The following is a 13,579-nucleotide window of genomic DNA, read 5'->3' as shown; positions in this document are numbered from 1 at the left end:
CCTGAGACTACATTCCAAAGTTCCTGAGAAATTGTGTGTGTGAAGCATACAGACACAAATGGAAGCATGCAAAATCAAATGAACCACTTAAAATTGTAAACAAGTGGACACAACACTCAACACTATATAAGTGTATAACACTGCATTTAACTACATATAACCAGCAATGTCTTTAACAATTAACATTAGACAGTTTTAACTACTGGCATTCTTTCACTGATGCTTACAAATCACACATTTTAATGTAACGTAGCTCGTGTTGAACGGAAAAGGCAACTTGGTTATGGTATAGTGGTTTCAAAGGCACAAAAAAGTTGAAAAAAGCATTGAAGAAAAACATCAAATCCGTGTAAATTTAGAATAAATGCAAAACTGAATAATGATAGAGAATAAGGAAACAGGTGACTTCACAAAAGACAAATCAAAAAAATAAAATGAGTGAAAAATATCTATCCACAACTTTATTATGCAGCATTGATAACTCAAACCTGAAGAAGCCATCTACAGTAGGCCTATATATTCTATTACACTTAAATGACAAGCAACACTGCTTGCTAGTCTGTGTCAGTGTGTCATGGAAAGTGAAAGTGATGTTGGCAGGTTACATCCAAAAATGTTAAAAAACTTCTTTTTCAGGCTTGGTTTTTTACTCACACACATATAACAGTTTATTCTTATTTCCATTCGAGTTCATTCTGTTGAAATGACAGAATTGAAATTCATCCAGAAAGAGCAATGCATATTCCCTTTTCGCAATTTAAGAATCTTTGGTTTGAGATTTCATAAAACAGAAACCACAAGAAAAGCATGCCCTGTTATACAACGATATATAGCCATGTAGTTTTTCTTGAATACCGGTACTGAAGAAACAATTACACTTCTTTTTTTGTTTGTTTGTATGGAGCTAACTGTCTCACTGTTGCTTATGCAGTTGCAAGGTAGGCTACGGGTTAAGTATGGCAAGCAGAGTTGTGGTCTTCAGGTTACAAGTTCTCATAGCAATGTGTATCAGGCATGGTGGCATACAAATGGTGTCATGTATGATTAGAGACATTGGAGATGTGTTATAAAGATTTATTCCAAGAAATGCATCCTATTGTATGAAAAATGCTTTTAAAATTTGTTTTTACACGCTAGTTGAATATACATAGATTGAACAACAAAACAACAGCACAATGAAATAGTATTAAAAAAATGACGCAGCAACTGCAATACAGTAGAAACAGTTTTTGCACGTACTAAAAATAAATATGTTGAATAGGGACAATGTTGAAGCATGACATTGTAGTCTTGGCAAGCTAAGCACAATAGTCTTGACTTATGCTAAGAATTAACCAAACAAAAGACTCTTTCTTAGGAAATATGCCTTGCACATGTACATTGTACACAAACTATTTTCTTTCTAATTTCACCAACTGTCGTGCTGCTAAGCCATGCCTATTTGTGACATGAAATCGTATGGAGTGACAACTATTAATACAGTAAAATTTCACATTGAAGCTACTTCAAATAACTCCCTACTGAAAGACTACTCAAGAACACAAACATGCAAAAAACCTAAGTCAATAATTAATCAGTCAAAATAAGCAATGCTTATTTTAGACTGGAGTGGAGTGAAATAGAATAAGCATGTTGTCATTGACAAAATTAGATAAACTGCATGAAAACTAAAACACTTTTTAGGTTGGTTAACAGAAGGTAGAAATGTGTGTTTTTCAGACAAGGAAGGCAGTACCGCAACTTAAACAATGACATACAGAAGGTCCACAAAAAGCCTTTTACAGCTACAAGGCAAATCAACTTAGGTAACAAATAGGGGTCTGCTACTATTCGGTGAGTCCGATTCGGTGAGAGCCTTTTCGGTGAGAGCCCTATTCGGTGATTTTTTTGAAAATTTTTGGATACTGTAGCCTAATTATCATTGCCGCTTTTACATCGTTTTAACATTGCTAAACGTTGAAATAAGACCCTAACCCTTACCCCCAACCTCTAACCCTAATCCTTAACCCCTAATTCTTAACCCCTAACCCTTAACCCTTATCCTTAACCCCTAACCCTTAACCCCTAACCACTAACCCTTACCCCCTATTCCTTAACCCCTAACCCTATAACGGCAATGATAATTAGGCTACGGTACACAATAATTAAAAAAAATCACTGAATAGGGCTCTCACCGAAAAAGGCTCTCACCGAATCGGACTCACCGAAACAGGCCATTCCGAACAAATAGAATAGGCTAGACCCTGCAGTGAGATAACAGCCATAAATTATCTCAAGTTAAACCTGTCACAGCATAATCTTCTGCAATGTTTCAAAAGGTTGGCTTAGGCACCAAATTTTGTCATGAAGATAAAAAAATGTAGCTAGTTTTTTTTTTCATGATGCAAAACGCTTGAATGAACAATCGGATGGCAGGTTATAAAATCCGCAATCAGAAACAGTTTGATGCTTCATGTCTGGACTTTTCCCAACGAACTGTAATGCATTTCGATAATTTTGTACACTTAGACTTTTGTTTGTCACAAAACCAGGTGATGGCGTGTATATTAAGCTCATCAGATCAATCAGTTCTACACCACTGCACATTTTTTTGTATTCTTCTAAATACTTTGGATATACCACTTGTTGATTATTTTTATGGCGATTTAAATAAACTTTTAAAGTTTTCGAACGGGGTATTGTATTTTTTTTAATGGTGATGATGATATTTTTATGCTTATATTTTTGCTTGTTAGACTTAGAGGGAAATTTATTTTGAGAGGATTTCACTGCCATGACATGTTCCTTTAATAGATTTAAATTAGCTGTGGATAAATCACCAACTTTACTATCATCAACAGATTGTTCTGCTGGTTCAGTGTTTTTATTTTCTTTAAAAAGTTGTTTGTAACAACTATCTACATTTTGCACAATACTTTTTGCTGCTACAACCTTAGATGCAACTTGAGGATAAAAACTATCAGTGGTATCACCAAATGTGCGACTTGTGTCAACTAAAGGTAACGTTTCATCCTCAAGACATCTTGGAGGCGAATCCAACAGATAATAATAACTTTCAACATTCTCCTTTTCCTCTTCGTTTTCATCTGATGACGAAATAAGCAAGGTTTCATCATCTGCCCAACTTTTTTCTTTGCTTACAAAACTTGGCGTTACAGTTGTTTTTAAAGTAGAATCAGTGATGTTGTAGGTTTCGTCAAGAGTGATGAAATCTTCCTCTGATCTTTCAATAATTGTTGTTTGCTCAACTGTGTCATCAGCACTATCACATAATGTAGAACCAAAAGATGTTTCATTATATTCATTGCAATTTTTCTCATTGACTTTCTCAAATTCACTGTCTAATTTAGCAAATTTGCAATGGATTGTTTGTAAAGAAATCTTCCGTTTTACACGCTTTGCGTTTTCCAAACCACATGGTGTGCTGCATAAATTAGGATCTTGATTTTGTTCTAGAATATTTAAAGCACCACTGTCATTGAAGTTTGAAAAAATTGCTTTCTGTTCAATTGAGGTGTTGAAAAGATAAGAGCTATTAAACTTTTCCATTTCTCAGGACTAAAATGAACATTCATCAATTATGTAACAAACTCTGTTGAACGAAAAACATTGAATACTGAGGATGATTGAACCATAGATATGATTGAACTCACTTTTTATTTCAATACTACAACTATAAGAGTAACTTGTTAATGTGCAATCACTAGGGCACATTCAATCATAACCAAGGTTGCCAAATTCAAGATATTTGTCAGCTTCAAGCTGTTAGCAACGTAATAGTTTGTTGATATCAGTGGCGTAGCCAGCCCGAAATACTGAGGGGGACCAAAAGTTTTGACTAAATATTTTGCCTATTTTAACAAAAAATGCTGAAATGAGAAAATAATTCAACTCATTTAAAAGATAGGCTAAGTAGCCAGCTTTTATCAATATAAAATTCAATTTTACAAACTTTTTTAAACTGAAATATCATAAATATTTGCAACATTATTAGCAAATACCACCACAATTAAAAGTCTATTCATCGCTTTTTCCAACTAGGCCAGAAGACTAACAACTTGATTTATCTTCTCATTAATCTTTCATGAATATGATGGCAATGAAGCACTTACTAGACTCAGAAGAGATCAGAAGGCATCGTTGAGCCATGTTTTGACTCGTTTATTGTACTAAAAAGCCCTCTCAGCCTCAACAGTTGATGCAGGTAATGTCGCGATGAGATGTATTGCAAATGCGTGTTTTTTCACCATTCAAATGACTTACCATTGTTGATGTATGTAAGCTGCCATAGCCTATAGCCTTGCCTGACAATTTTTTGGAAATCCACTGGAGAGATACCGGTAGGCTAAAACACTTAATGAATTGATTCTGCTGTAACGAAATCCACTTCTACATCCTGTGAAGCTTTTAGACACTGCTGCTTTTCATGCTCCTTAAAACAAAACTTAGTTGTCCTTTGCCAGAAGTACCTCACGATTCGCCGTCCTGTTACAGACACAAATGATTTGTATTCGTTAGCCTCCGAGACGAACTTTTGCACTATCATATTGCTGACAACCAGAAGTGTACAGGAACCTACTGTCTTCTACCGGATCGGATCTGGATCTTGTATTTTGAAAGAAATTAGATTGAAATCAGATCAGGACCCAAATATTTATAAACTTTCTTTTTAAGTTTTTTACTTAAAGATATAAAATTTTAGGCTGTTGTTATATTTACACTATATAGTGTAATAATAGCCTCAATTGTGTTGCCAGATAAGGAATTCAACCCTAATTTGAGAAAAACTTAAAGCTGTTGAAAACAAAAACTTGTATTTTGGAAATTTTTTTTAGTCCTGGGCAGGATGTTATGGATGTTAGAGGATGTTAATAATGGTAATGGTATGTGAATGTGATGCGTCGTTCGGCAAACACAGTCACATCCTCTTATGACGAACGGAAAATTACCCAGAGAAATTCTCAAATTTCAGCAAATTAAAAAAACTCTAACTTTATTACTCACATTTGAAAAGACATAAAAAATTGCGCTGTAGGCAACTCAAATTAAAAATTGACTATAAAAATGCACTTCGGGTCAAAATTTAGTTAAAAGAAAAAAAAAGAAAAAAAACGCTTCCGCGTAGTATCAAACTCATTCCCTCTAGAGTGGGAGCAGAAGACTTATCACACGCGCCACAGAACGTGTTGTATAAAACTGTCAAAGTTAGAACTTATTCAGGCGCTTCTCGTCTTTTGCTCTGAAAGAGAAAAAGAAAAAATAGTGACGTCATGACCGGTCAAATAGCGTTTCAGATTCAAAGACCGGAGCCGGTCAAATAGCCACTGCCAAAATTAAAACCCCAATCTTATTTCCAACTCTAACCCTTACCTCAACCCTTCCTAACTTTAACCCTAACTCTGGCAACACTTGATTGTAACCATGGCATTAAGTGTGGCAAAATAGCCACTTTCAAAATTTTATTATTATTTATTTACGTCAGACAATGCTGTCCAATGTCCATTGTCCATATCTAAAATAAAATAATGAAATAATACAGTTACACACACTGCAAATGCACAAAGGTCATAGAGAGCCACTTTGGATGTTGTCAGTCTAAGAGAGCCACTTTGGATGTTGTCAGTCTAAGAGCTCACTAAACATCTATAATACTGTTACAAATTTACATACAATGAGCGTCGGAAGAGTTGAAAGTATTCAGAACGATAAAAACAATCAGATGATATCAGGTCTGATATAAAACGATTTGAGGAGTGTAAGCAACGGTTGATAAACGAAAACATGTTTTTCCCCAATAAAGCATCAAATGTTGTTATGTTATTCATTACTTGATTTTCACAGGCACTGACATAACTAGGCAAATTGTGCAATATTCTGAAAGAATCATTGTAAGCGACACGTAATCATTTTATACTGGAAGATCTAAACTTGTTCCACAACTGGGATGCGTAAAAGGACATACCGGTACAATAAGAGCGAAATACAATGTTTTTTACAGCGGATGAGCATTTAGCAAAATGAGACCTTGCATGGTTTGCAGCACAGTACTGAGAGCGTACCGTACCTGCCTTGAAATATAATTTTCATCTGAGAGAGAACTCTCTATAAATACACCCAGGTATTTTACAGAGTCTGTGAACACAATTTCAGATTTACCTAGATATAGCAGAGGAGCACGTAAAAGATGAAAGTTTTTGGGGGAGAATAACATACTAAATGACTTTTTAGAATTGACAATAATTTCATGTTCAATAGCATAGTTGTGGCAAACATCTAACAAATTTTGCAACCCACACAAACTAGGCGAGATGCAGCAAATCTATTGTCATCAGCAAACATAATATAATTGAAACAAGAGTTGCCGACATAGCAACCAACTTTTGTTTTATTGAGGTCATAAGAAAGCTGATCGATATATACGGTAAAAAGATAGGGCTTAACTAATTTAATGAGCCCCTGGCAACATTGCCACACCTGAGAAATTTGTTTGTTTGTTTGTTTATCTTTATCCTGCATTGCGGGAAAGCGGACTTGAGCGCTATGCATCGGTGTACGCCTTCCGACGTACACCTGACCCACGCTGCAGCCGACGGCAATGTCTGTTTCCGGTTGTCTACTTTACTTATGACTTAAATTTGGTACTACCCATTACTCGAAATCGATCACTGGGTAGAGGCAATCATCGTAAAGTTTCTTGCCTAGAGAAACTTTGCCTAGAGAAACTGTTGTTTCTCTTGCCTAGAGAAACAACAGCAAGTGCGGGTGGCTGGGTGGCTGAAAGTTTTAACCATTGTGTTTGTGGCAACACTGACATTTTAATCTCTGATGATCAAAGCTGATGTTTGTAGTAAGATCAAGATCATAATACTTCAAAACTTTTGAATGATTATAACAGTAGAATTCGCCTATAGTGACACCTCAAGGGACCGCGGAAAAAGTGTCACTATAGACGAATGATGACGTCGTTGATAACGTCACTTGTGCAGTATCTGCGCATGCGCATCCGATGTTGGTTTAATTCAAACCCAGTCAGCAAATCAATCCTTTATGGTTCAACCTCTGCATACGTTAAATCAATGTAAAAAGATGGATTTGCTGGCTGGGAACTGGCGAATGCTGATAAGGACAAGATATGATTCCAACTTAAACTGGAAATACATCGTAAAGTGTCCTTATACGGAAATTTTTGAGCCCAAGGGACAGAAATGTGGTGTCACTGTAAGCAAAGTGTTCTTATACACCAGGGGTTCCCAACCGGTGGTACGCGTACCACTAGTGGTACGCGGGAGCTTTTCAGGTGGTACGCGAGCAGCTCTCTGTTGCATGTGATATGTAGTAGAATTGTCAAATAAAGTAGGCCTATTGCAACAATTATTTAATTTTGAGTTTCTAAAATATGCGAACAACACTTTTATTTCTTTCCGTACTAAATTCTCTGCACTCAGTAAGCTACTGTTGTCGATCTTGCTCTCGGCTGTCATTGTTGTTAATACAATGCTGCTGTGCGAACTTAATGGTGTCTGTGACGAAACTATTACGTGTGCAATGTGGTCTGTGCAATTGCAGAAGTGCGTTTATTCTGATGTTGGTTTTCCGACGTGTAGTGGCTGAATCCTGAATAACATTACATTTTTGTCTAAATATTTGAAAATGTCGAAGCGAAAGTATAGCGCAGATTACGGTATATTAAGTATGGCTTCATTGCTATTCAACATCGTGGAGATAGCTTACCTTAGTGCGTGATCTGTATCAAAACCCTTTCAAATGCAGCTTTGAAACCAAGTTTGCTTAAGCGGCATCTTGAGTCCAATCATGCAGATAAGATGAATCGAGATAAGAGTTATTTTGAGCGACTTGGGGAGAACGTGAAGCGACAGCGCATGGATCACACAAGCCAGCCGCTCAACTTCTCATCAACGAAGCCGATGAACAAGACATCTCTGCGGCTACTTGGGCGGACCATACATGGAGTTCTGAATGGAGGTCAAGCACCACCAGACTCCATTCGTTCATCCCCGACACCGACACACGCCCCATTGGCCTGATACTACCAAGACAGGCATGGGTGCGCCTCAACCGTCTCCGTACGGGCGTCGGGCTTTTCCGCTCAACTATGCACCAATAGGGAATGGCCTCTTCCTCTTCCTGTGAATGTGGTGCCGAGGAACAGACCGCAGACCACATCATCAATGAATGTTCCATTTTCAAGCCACCTAACGGAGTGGAAGGTCTGCGTGTCATGGATGATGAAACCAAAGACTGGCTGCTCTCTAGCAGCCTTCCAGTGTAGTCCGGGAACGTCGTGAATCTGGGGTGGTAAAAGGATAGACCCTCGGCCCCAGAGGCTCACACGACGACGACGACGACGACGACTGTTTCATACACAGGTTTGCTCTTTACACAAAGGTTCTTCCTGCAAAGTTGTTAATGTGCTTGAACAGGGTAGTCAAAATTGTAAATTTTGTTAAAACATCAGCTTTAAATACTCGATTGTTTAAGGTTCTTTGTGAAGATCTCGGCTCAGACAACACTTGTCTCCTTTATCACACAGAAGTGGGCTGGCTCTCTCGAGGAAATACAACTAAGCGTCTTTTTGAAATGAAAAATGAATTACTTTTATTTTTCCAACGGAAAGACCATGAATTTCAAAACGTTCTGGAGGACGAGGAATTCATTGCAAGATTGGCTTATTTGTCAGATATATTTGAAGCTTTCAATCATTTAAATCTGTCCTTTCAAGGGCAAAACTGCACTGTCGTAGACTTTGTTTCAAAACTGGGAGCTTTTATCCGAAAGGTGGAATTATGGAGGAAAAATGTGGAAAACAAGCGCTATGGTATGTTTAAATTTCTGTCAGCCCTTGAAATGGAAATCAGTGATGACTTTTCCAGAGAAATTACCCAGCACCTCTCGCTGCTAACTGCTGAATTGCAGCATTACTTTCCAGATACCACAAGCTGCCCATACATCACAGATCCTTTCTCAGTGGACCCAGCCGACCTACCTATCAGTACAGGGGAACAAGAGGAACTGATAAACATGCAGGAGGATCAGACAGCAAGGAATGTTCTGCAATAAACTTCTGGGTTATTATGGCTTCTTCATACCCAACGCTAGCTTCCCACGCTGTTCCACAACTACTGATTTTTCCTTCTACTTGGGAATGCGAGCAGGGATTTTCTATTCTTATGAACATCAAATCAAAAAATCGAAACCGTCTAAGTATGACTTCAGGTGTGCTATTAGCAAAGTTATGCCACGCAGCGATCAACTGGTGAAAGACAAACAAAAACAAAAATCTCATTAAATTTAGTTGTATTGTGTTTGTGTTTAATTGTGTCTTTTTCTTTGTTATTCTGATGCGTTCTGTGCTGTGTGGTGTAATGGACTCTGTGATGTTTTGTTGGTAATTTTGCTACTTTCGCTGACTTTACATCCAGATTCGTCATCTTGCAAATAATTTAATATTGGCTCAAATTAGTTGTTTTGAAAATAGTGGTACGTGTTGACAATCCGTGGTGGCTAAGTGGTACGAGAACATAAAAAGGTTGGGAACCCCTGTTATACACGAAGTCACTATAGGCGAAGTCATTTCTATGCAAAACATATGGTTTGCAAACGGGACTTTGCAACAGGTGTCACTATAGGCGAAGTGTCACTATAACCAAAGTCACTATAGTCACTATAGATCAGGTCACACTGTTGACCCAGGACATCGAGGACTGCTTTGAGGCAAAAAAGAAGGCCGGCGCTGTCTTTCTAGATCTCACAGCTGCCTACGATACTGTATGGCATCGCGGCCTTACTTACAAGCTGCTTCGCCTGCTTCCTGACCGACATATGGTCCATATGATCATGGAACTTGTCAGGAATCGAAGCTTCACCCTCACCACCGGCAACCCACGGAGAAGCAGACTGAGACGCCTGAAAAACGGCGTCCCACAGGGATCGGTCCTGGCTCCACTTCTTTTCAACATCTACACTCACGACCTGCCAACCACGGTCTCCGCAAAATACGCTTATGCGGACGATCTGGCAATTCTCCACTCCACAAAGTCGTGGGAAAATCTAGAAGACACCTTGAGCCAGGACATGCAAACCATCTCAGCTTATCTCCAGAACTGGCGACTGAAACTCAGCGAAACCAAAATTGTGGCGGCAGCTTTCCACCTACACAATCGGGAAGCTGATCGTGAGCTACATGTCCACAACAACGGAAAACCTCTGTCCTTCTGCCCCGAGCCAAGGTATCTTGGGGTGACATTAGACAGATCGCTCACATACCGCCACCATTTGGTGTCACTGCGCAAGAAACTGACATCCCGCGCTGCATTACTGAAGCGCCTGGCAGGCTCTAGCTGGGGGGCGAGGGCTGACACTTTGCGAATAGCAGCCTTAGCCCTTGTCTACTCTTCAGCAGAGTACTGTGCACCTGTCTGGTGCCGCAGTGCTCACTGCCACAACATCGACACTGCCATAAACAGCGCCCTGCGCACAGTGACCGGATGCCTGCGTCCCACACCATTGGACAATCTCCCCATTCTCGCTGGCATCCAACCTGCTGAGCTTCGTCGCGAAGAAGCCACTCTGTCCCTCGGTCGACGGGCACTAGAGCCTAATCATCTTCTCCACCACAAGATCTCTGCCTTCCCAAACGGGCACCCCCGCCGACTGAAATCAAGACACCCATTCGTGCCAGCCGCTCGGCTTCTGATCAACGAAGCTGACGAACAAGACATCTCTGCGGCTACTTGGGCGGACCATAAATGGCATTCTGAATGGAGGTCAAGCACCACCAGACTCCATTCATTCATCCCCGACGCCGACACACGCCCCATCGGCCTGACGCTGCAGAGACAGGCATGGGTGCGCCTCAACCGTCTCCGTACGGGCGTCGGGCTTTTCCGCTCAACCATGCACCAATGGGGAATGGCTTCTTCCTCCTCCTGTGAATGTGGTGCCGAGGAACAGACAGCAGACCACACCATCAATGACTGTACCATCTTCAAGCCACCTAACGGAGTGGAAGGTCTGCGCGTCATGGATGATGAAACTAAAGACTGGCTGCTCTCTAGCAGCCTTCCAGTGTAGTCCGGGAACATCGTGAATCTGGGGTGGTAAAAGGATAGACCCTCGGCCCCAGAAGCTCAGACGACGACGACGACTATAGGCGAATTCTACTTTTTACATCAAAATTGTCGTTCGAGATTTGCTGTCTTTTTTTCAAGTTTAGAAGTTCAAACACAGGGATACCGTATCTAAATAAGGGGATAAGAAGGCTTTTATTACGTCTGACAATAGAAAAGCTTCTGTTTATCGTGAAATGACATTTGGCACCGATTGTAGTATAATAAATCTTGTTATAAAAACCTGCATTGCGCTATTAGCATCAAACCTGGATAGTCACTGCATGGTTATAGTTGTTAATTTAACTACCCGTAGGCTATAGCCTAGGGGAAGGTTGGGTAGTTGAGCCACTGGGTTAGTTGAATGCACCCTTATTAATTCTTAAATGTGATGAGGTAACCACATTTTATCATCAATTGATCTTAAAGTTTCTCATCGCTAAGTTGAGTAGTTGACGATGCCACATGCCCCAATTGCCACATAGGCTATGGATGTGAAATTTGGACATGCAAAAAACGTGACATTAAAAAGTTAAAAAGGTTTGAAATGTGGTGTCACAGAAGGCTATTACGTATCAGCTGGATGGAAAGAAAAACAAATGAATTTGTTTCCCAACAAATAAACGATAGGCTAAATGGAGTCTGATAAACAACATTAACCTTAGAAAATTGAGATATTTCGGACACATTGCAAGAAGCAACTCGTTGGAAAATTCAATGTTAACTGGGATGGTGCAAGGCAAACGAACAAAAGGACGACAAAAAATGAAATATTTTGACAATATCAAGCAAATTAAAGGAATAAAAGCATGCCGGAAGCACTAATAAAAACAAAAGACAGAACAAAATGGAGGCAGTTCATAAGGGAGATCACAGCTGATCAGACATGATCAATCTGTTGAAGAAAAAGAAGTTGACGATTGATATTATATGCAATGCTGAAGTTAAAAAGTTGTGTTTTGACTTTGAAAATTAGATTTTGACAATAGAGTCCAATAATAATTTTTTAAAGTTGGTTTTTGAGATAGTTTCATCATGGTTTCATTTAATTTGTTTGGTAACTTAACAAATTGGCTACGTTCTGAATAAATAGCGGCATTATGTGCCATGAAGTTTTGCTGTAGGTTTCAGTTCAGTTGTTTTTTATAGTAGAATTCGCCTATAGTGACACCTGAAGGGACCGCGGAAAAAGTGTCACCATAACCGAAGTGTCACTCTAGCCGAATTCTACTCAACTGTTGCGTACGATATGCAAACGGGACTTTGCAACAAGTGTCACTATAGGCGATGTGTCACTATAGCCAAAGTCACTATAGGCGAATTCTACTGTATTTCTGACCATCATATCAAAAACAATACACGTCAACATAGCAAAGGTCGAGAAAAAGGTAGAAGCGACAAAACGAGAACGTTAAAACGTGCTTGTGAGCGAAGTAAGTAATTGAGTTGAAAAATTTGGCACGGTTGCAACACCTTCAGAAAAATTTAAGATATAAAGGGAAAATAAAAAAAAGAAACTGTTACAAAAAAATAAATAAACAACATAGCCTATATTTAGGCTATAGCTTTATTAGCCCAAGTAGCTTTAGCTGATACATTGAAGATTTTTATGGACAGTTGCTATGAAGATCGGCCATGGTGCGTTATCAAGAGTGCTGATGGTCGTGAGGGGAACACGTCTTGATGCGTTTAGCTCATAGCAAAGAAGAGCAATAAGGCAGGCAAAGAAAACCCCACAAAGAAGTCTTTTCACGGGCAAAGCCATATCAAGCGCAACGCACCAGGCCTTGCACGACTCACAAAATAGATACAACTTGGCGATACGAATCAATGACGAAAACAAATAAAACAAACTAGCAAAAACAACATCATCATCTTGCGGAAATTCAATTATACCCAGAGAAGTTATGTCTTGAAGATATCAAGCGTGCTTTGATATAAAGTTGCGTTGATAAAGCGATAATTTTATACTCCAGTCAGCAAGGGCGCGAGAAGTAGGAGTGCTTAAGGGGCTTCAGCCTCCCCTAGAGCTAATTCAGCCCCCCTGGAATTTTGGATAATTGCTTCAGCCCCCCAGGGGCGCCGGAACGATTTGTGACTGGGGGGGCAAGATTACAAAAAAAGGGCACTTTTGTTTACTAAAAGGCCAATTGTTTTTCAAGTTTTAAGATAAAATGTAGCGATAATGATAATCCGGTATACAAAGAAGGGCATCATGCTATGTTATAATGATGTAACCTACTGTCAAGCCTTAAATCAGCCTGCGGCCATGGCCGCTAAGTAGTGCTTGAATGACCGCCGGTGCTACCTCCTCAATCGGCCAAGTTTGGCCGCCGGTCTCTTCTAGCCAATTATTTAATTTCGCAATAAAATGATCGTGGATTAACTGTCGAAAACATGTAGTATCAAAGAGTGACGCAAAATTAGGTCAGCGCGTCATAGCCTAATCGCCA

At 39.5% G+C, this 13,579-nt stretch overlaps 1 pseudogene; it reads left to right on the top strand.

Annotated features, from left to right (window-relative positions):
• The first annotated feature begins 8,598 nt into the window (after positions 1-8,598).
• LOC145764331 (SCAN domain-containing protein 3-like) lies at positions 8,599-9,307 on the top strand (annotated as a pseudogene).
• The last annotated feature ends 4,272 nt before the right edge of the window (positions 9,308-13,579 follow it).

The sequence above is a fragment of the Aplidium turbinatum genome, chromosome 2, assembly GCF_918807975.1.
Source record: "Aplidium turbinatum chromosome 2, kaAplTurb1.1, whole genome shotgun sequence".
NCBI classification, from domain to species: Eukaryota; Metazoa; Chordata; class Ascidiacea; order Aplousobranchia; family Polyclinidae; genus Aplidium; species Aplidium turbinatum.
The sequence above is the reverse complement of the archived record's forward strand: the minus strand, read 5'-3'. Positions and strand labels throughout refer to the sequence as shown.